The 6,245-nt window shown below is 47.3% G+C and overlaps 1 protein-coding gene across 1 annotated transcript in view; it reads right to left on the bottom strand.

Moving 5' to 3' along the window:
* Positions 1-6,245, bottom strand: part of NOTCH1 (notch receptor 1) — a 787,535-nt gene that overhangs the window by 83,317 nt on the left and 697,973 nt on the right. The window lies entirely within an intron of this gene.

The raw sequence follows: 6,245 nt of genomic DNA, 5'->3' as shown, positions 1-6,245 counted from the left end.
TCCCAGGGAAGTGTGGCTAGGTCTGCAGCCAATGCCTGTCTCTACTCAGAAGGAAGTCCCACTAGAGTCAATAGGACTTACTCCCAGGGAAGTGTGGCTAGGACTGCAGTCTTAAGGCACAAGCATATGCGTGTCTACTCAGAAGTAAGTCCCATTATACTCAACGTGGCTTACTCCCAGGGAAGTGTGGCTAGGACTGCAGTCTTAAGGCACAAGCATATGCGTGTCTACTCAGAAGTAAGTCCCATTATACTCAATGCGGCTTACTCCCAGGGAAGTGTGGCTAGGACTGCAGTCTTAAGGCACAAGCATATGCGTGTCTACTCAGAAGTAAGTCCCATTATACTCAACGTGGCTTACTCCCAGGGAAGTGTGGCTAGGACTGCAGTCTTAAAGCACAAGCATATGTGTGTCTACTCAGAAGTAAGTCCCATTATACTCAATGCGGCTTACTCCCAGGGAAACGTGTCTAGGATTGCAGTCTTAAAGCACAAGTATATGTGTGTCTACTCAGAAGTAAGTCCCATTATACTCAATGGGGCTTACTCCCAGGGAAGTGTGGCTAGGACTGCAGTCTTAAAGCACAAGCATATGCATGTCTACTCAGAAGGAAGTCCCATTATACTCAATGTGGCTTACTCCCAGGGAAGTGTGGCTAGGACTGCAGTCTTAAAGCACAAGCATGTGCGTGTCTACTCAGAAGTAAGTCCCATTATACTCAATGTGGCTTACTCCCAGGGAAGTGTGGCTAGGACTGCAGCCAATGCCTGTCTCTACTCAGAAGGAAGTCCCACTAGAGTCAATAGGACTTACTCCCAGGGAAGTGTGGCTAGGACTGCAGCCTTAAAGCACAAGCATATGTGTGTCTACTCAGAAGTAAGTCCCATTATACTCAATGTGGCTTACTCCCAGGTAAGTAATCCTGGAAGAGCCAGGAGGGTGTAATTTGAGAATTGCATGGGGAAGACCCATGTTCAGATCCCAGCTCAGCCATGAAGCTTCCTGGGTGACCTTGGACCAGTCACTCTCCCTGGGCCCTGCCTACCTTGCAGGGTGGTTGTGACAACTGGAGGAAGGGCAGGATCAAAATGTGATAAATAAATAAATGAGGATAAGATTGCAGCCTCAGAGCCCAATCCTATGCACATCTACTTAGAAGTAAGTCCCAATATATTTAATGGGGCTTACTCCCAGGAAAGTGTGTTTAGGATTGCAGCCTCAGTGTGGATAGGATTTTGCAGCTGTAGGATGTATGAGTTGGGGGGGTGTTTGAAAATGGTGTTTTTAACCAAAACACACCTCTATGAGTGACTCTTGACCAGTGGTTCCCAAACTGTGGGTGCGCCCTGATTGTTGGTGGGTCCCCAAAGGATGATGGAAAGATAATGAATTGCCTCAAGCCCTGAGGCTATTCAAAAACCAGATACTGTAGTGTAGCTACTAATTACCCTGCAAAGAGCTCGGCTCCTGCAGTTTGCAAGGACATGTAAATATAGGGAGAGAAATGTTTGAGGGTTTTTTTTCTGGTTACTGTTAATATTTTATTTCTTTCTAGATCTCCTTTTTAAAAAGTCTGGTAAACCTAGTTGGGTCCCGAGTCTCATTTTAAAAAGTGGGTCCCGGTGCTATCAAGTTTGGGAACCGCTGCTCTTGACTTTTAGAATTGCATTTAAAAGCAGTATTTAGCAGGACGCCTTGCAAGTTGCAAGCAGAGAGCCATGCAGCACCTGCGCAGTGGGCAAAGCAGCCTCCCCTCCCCTCCCCTCCCTGCTCCACCTCCCCACAAGCTTGATGCTCACAGCAGGCCCTCTAGTGCAGGGCGGAAGAGCCCTGCACATCTCTTGCTGGACTCCCAGCTGTCAGTTGCTGACCAGCCTCCAGCAGCATCATGGCAGAAGTCCCTTGCAGGCAGGTGCTGCAACATCAGAAGAGCCTCACTGGATCAGGCCAAAGGCCCATCTAGTCCAGCTTCCTGCATCTCACAGGTCCACCAGATGCCTCCCATCAGGGAGCACACAAGACCTGCAGTCCATTGCCACTCCCTTGCATCTGAGAACCTCAGGGAGGCAAAGAGGGGTAGAGCCTGGGAAAGGCCCTGCTGAGGAACAGGTCTCCATTTTCAGTCACTTTTCACTGACAGTCACTTTTCAGTCAATTCACTTAGTTGTCAGTCACTTTTCAATCACTTTTCCCTCAGTTGTCACTTTTTAGTCACTTTTCACTCAGTTTTCAGTCACTTTTCACTCAGTTTTCAGTCACTTTTCTCTCAGTTGTCAGTCACATTTTAGTCACTTTTACTCAGTTTTCAGTCACTTTTCCCTAAGTTGTCACTTTTTAGTCACTTTTCACTCAGTTTTCAGTCACTTTTCACTCAGTTTTCAGTCACTTTTTAGTCACTTTTACTCAGTTTTCAGTCACTTTTCCCTAAGTTGTCACTTTATAGTTACTTTTCACTCAGTTTCAGTCACTTTTCACTCAGTCGTCACTTTTTAGTCACTTTTCACTCAGTTGTCAGTCACTTTTTAGTCACTTTTACTCAGTTTTCAGTCACTTTTCACTCAGTTGTCACTTTTTAGTCACTTTTCACTCAGTTTTCAGTCACTTTTCCCTCAGTTGTCAGTCACTTTTTAGTCACTTTTCACTCAGTTTTCAGTCACTTTTCTCTCAGTTGTCAGTCACTTTTTAGTCACTTTTACTCAGTTTTCAGTCACTTTTCCCTAAGTTGTCACTTTTTAGTCACTTTTCACTCAGTTTTCAGTCACTTTTCACTCAGTTTTCAGTCACTTTTTAGTCACTTTTACTCAGTTTTCAGTCACTTTTCCCTAAGTTGTCACTTTATAGTTACTTTTCACTCAGTTTCAGTCACTTTTCACTCAGTCGTCACTTTTTAGTCACTTTTCACTCAGTTGTCAGTCACTTTTTAGTCACTTTTACTCAGTTTTCAGTCACTTTTCACTCAGTTGTCACTTTTTAGTCACTTTTCACTCAGTTTTCAGTCACTTTTCCCTCAGTTGTCAGTCACTTTTTAGTCACTTTTCACTCAGTTTTCAGTCTCTTTTCACTCAGTTTTCAGTCTCTTTTCACTCAGTCAGTCACTTTTTAGTCACTTTTCACTCAGTTTTCAGTCACTTTTCACTCAGTTGTCAGTCACTTTTTAGTCACTTTTCACTCAGTTTTCAGTCTCTTTTCACTCAGTCAGTCACTTTTTAGTCACTTTTCACTCAGTTTTCAGTCACTTTTCACTCAGTTGTCAGTTTTCACTGTTGGTCACTTGCTAGTAAAATGTATCCTGGATCTGATGTGCCATCTGCTGGCTAATGCAAGAACTTCAGCATTTGTTTCAGCATCAGGCTTTGTGGACTGGAATCCACAGCCTCAGCTGCAAGAAGTGTCATCTTCATGGGGCTGGTCTAAGATCTCCCAGTATCTGAGGCCAAGAGCCCAATCCTGCCCTCCTTCAATCTGTCACTATGTCTTTTTTGAGATGTGGCGACCAGAACTGGACACAATACTCCAGGTGTGGCCTTACCATCGATTTGTACAACGGCATTATAATATTAGCTGTTTTGTTCTCAATGCCTTTTCTAATGATCCCAAGCATAGAACTGGCCTTCTTCACTGCTGCCGCACATTGAGTCAACACTTTCATCGACCTGTCCACCACCACCCCAAGATCTCTCTCCTGATCTGTCACGTACAGCTCTGAACCCATCAGCCTATATGTAAAGTTTTGATTTTTTGCCCCAATGTGCATGAGCTTACACTTACTGACATTGAAGCACACCTGCCATTTTGCTGCCCATTCTGCCAGTCTGGAGAGATCCTTCTGGAGCTCCTCACAATCACTTCTGGTCTTCACCACTCGGAAAAGTTTGGTGTCATCTGCCAACTTTGTCTCCAGGTTATTTATGAAGAGGTTGAAGAGCACCGGTCCCAGGACAGATCCTTGGGGCACACCACTTTCCACTTCTCTCCATTGTGAAAATTGCCCGTTGACACCCACTCTCTGTTTCCTGGTCTTCAGCCAGTTCCCAGTCCATGAGAGGACCTGCCCTCTAATTCCCTGACTGTGGAGCTTTCTCAGTAGCCTTTGGTGAGGGACTGTGTCCAACGCTTTCTGAAAGTCCAGATATATAATGTCCATGGGTTCTCCTGCATCCACATGCCTGTTGACCTTTTCAAAGAATTCTATAAGGTTCGTGAGGCAATACTTACAGAAGCCATGCTGACTCTCCCTCAGCAAGGCCTGTTCGTCTATGTGTTTTGAGATTCTATCTTTGATGAGGCATTCCACCATCTTACCCAGTATAGATGTTAGGCTGACCAGCCTATAGTTTCCCGGGTCCCCCCTCTTTCCCTTTTTAAAGATCGCCATGACATTTGCTATCCTCCAATCCTCTGGCACTGTGGCTGTTTTGAGAGACAAGTTGCATATTTTAGTCAAGAGATCAGCAACTTCATTCTTCAATTCCTTAATAACTCTTGGGTGGATGCCATCAGGGCCCAGTGACTTATTGATCTTTAATTTATCAATGAGGTCTGAAACATCTTCTCTTTTCGCCTCTAATCCTATTGAGGACTGGGCCAGCATTTTCTTTCAGGGAGGGAAAATGCTTAGTTCTGCGGCAGACACTTCAGCTTCTGAGTCCTGGAATGAATTTCCAAAAAAAATAATGCATTCTTAGGTTCACAGTACAATATTTTCACAATACAATTGTCTCGCACCTTGGGTCATGCAGCCTCTCTAGCACATTGGAGGAGCCCTGATGTCCAGCATCCTGTGCCCTGCAGTGGCCAGCTGGGCACCTCTGAGTCGCTCACAAGCAGGAGAGGAAGGAGCAGCACCTTCCCCATGGCTGTCCTGCAGCTGGGAAGATGGAATAAGGAGAGAGGCCCAGGTCCCCCTTGGATCCCCCTTCCAGCGTCCAGCCCACGTCAGCAGCTTGCAACCACCAAACCGGCTTTTAATGATTCCCTCTCTGGAGGCCACACTGCCACATGTGGAGTTTTTGCATTCAGAGGCAGTCTGAGTCTCGCATTCTGAGACCCAGATCCTGGCAATTACAGGACAGGGTAACCGCCTTCATGGGAGGCAAGTAGGTGGATGGAGATGGGTGATCCCCCCCTACCAATCAGCTGCCTTGAGGCGACCCCTCCAGTTGGCCTTATGGATAGGCCAGCCCTGCCTGAGAAAGGATGCAATATGTCTTGCAAAGCTGAGGAGTCAACATGATTTTCTCCAACTAAAGGAGAGGTGGAAGCCAAAGTGGACCGTTGAGAGGAGATTTCTGTTCTCATTGGACCCCCCCTCCTCTCCATCTCCTTCCTTCCAGGTAGTCCTTCTCTGAGAGGTTAACTGGGGGTTAAGACCTTCCCCAAGTGAGCGGAGGGGCGCCTGCTGGAGAGTAACAGAGAAGGAAAGGCACTCTGCGCATGCTCCTAGGATAGCCTTCCCATCACTGCTTGATTCCTTCCCCCTTTGCCAACTCTGTTACTGGACCCAGTTTTTAAGACGGCTCCACCATCTGTGTTCTTGCATCCCTGGTTAAGCATGTGCTTAACCACCAGGACAAAGTGCTTAGCTTTGGATGTTGGAAGCCCTTGGTTAGCACCTTTTCTACGTGGAGATGCGCCCATGCTCTGTCTGTACACGGCCCAGAACTGTGCAATCCACTCTGTTGCACAGGCACAGCAGGGGGCTCATGGACCCAAGAGTGTGCACAGCTGTCGTGTAGACACTTTGTGCGTTCCTCTGTGGTGTGTGTGTGTGTGTGAGTGCGCACAGGGACGGGCCACTTCCTGCCTGCCTTTGGCAGTGCCCCCCCCTTTGTTGGCTCACAGTGTCCTATTTAGAAGAAGCCCCGGTCCCTCCCCTCACCCTTGTTCCCAAGGCTCCGTCCATTGTTCAGGGCCAAGTCCCTTATGGGAAGGCCACTCCCTCTGGCCTGCAGGAAACATGGGTGCTCAGCTCTCGGGCATTTCCTGGAAGTGCCCCCTCCACTGTGATGAATGTCATCATTTTTAGGATTCCAGGGCCAAGACCAGAAGGGAGCAAGAACTTTGCAAAAATTAACAGATGAGACAGGACTCACTGGGGTCTTTCTTCTGAGCAGCTCTGCTGTTGAATGCCCTCACCCCGGTTGTCCTCTCTTAGATGCTGAGCCGGGAAGAGTCTGCAGGGTGGTACATGCCCACAATCCTAGTGGGGGGGGGGGTTTCTGCTGCCCTGCCTGCTTCCCCCAAGC

This window comes from Tiliqua scincoides, chromosome 16, assembly GCF_035046505.1.
Source record: "Tiliqua scincoides isolate rTilSci1 chromosome 16, rTilSci1.hap2, whole genome shotgun sequence".
In the NCBI taxonomy this organism is placed as follows: Eukaryota; Metazoa; Chordata; class Lepidosauria; order Squamata; family Scincidae; genus Tiliqua; species Tiliqua scincoides.
Note: the sequence above shows the minus strand (reverse complement) of the source record. Positions and strands in the feature narration are given on the sequence as shown.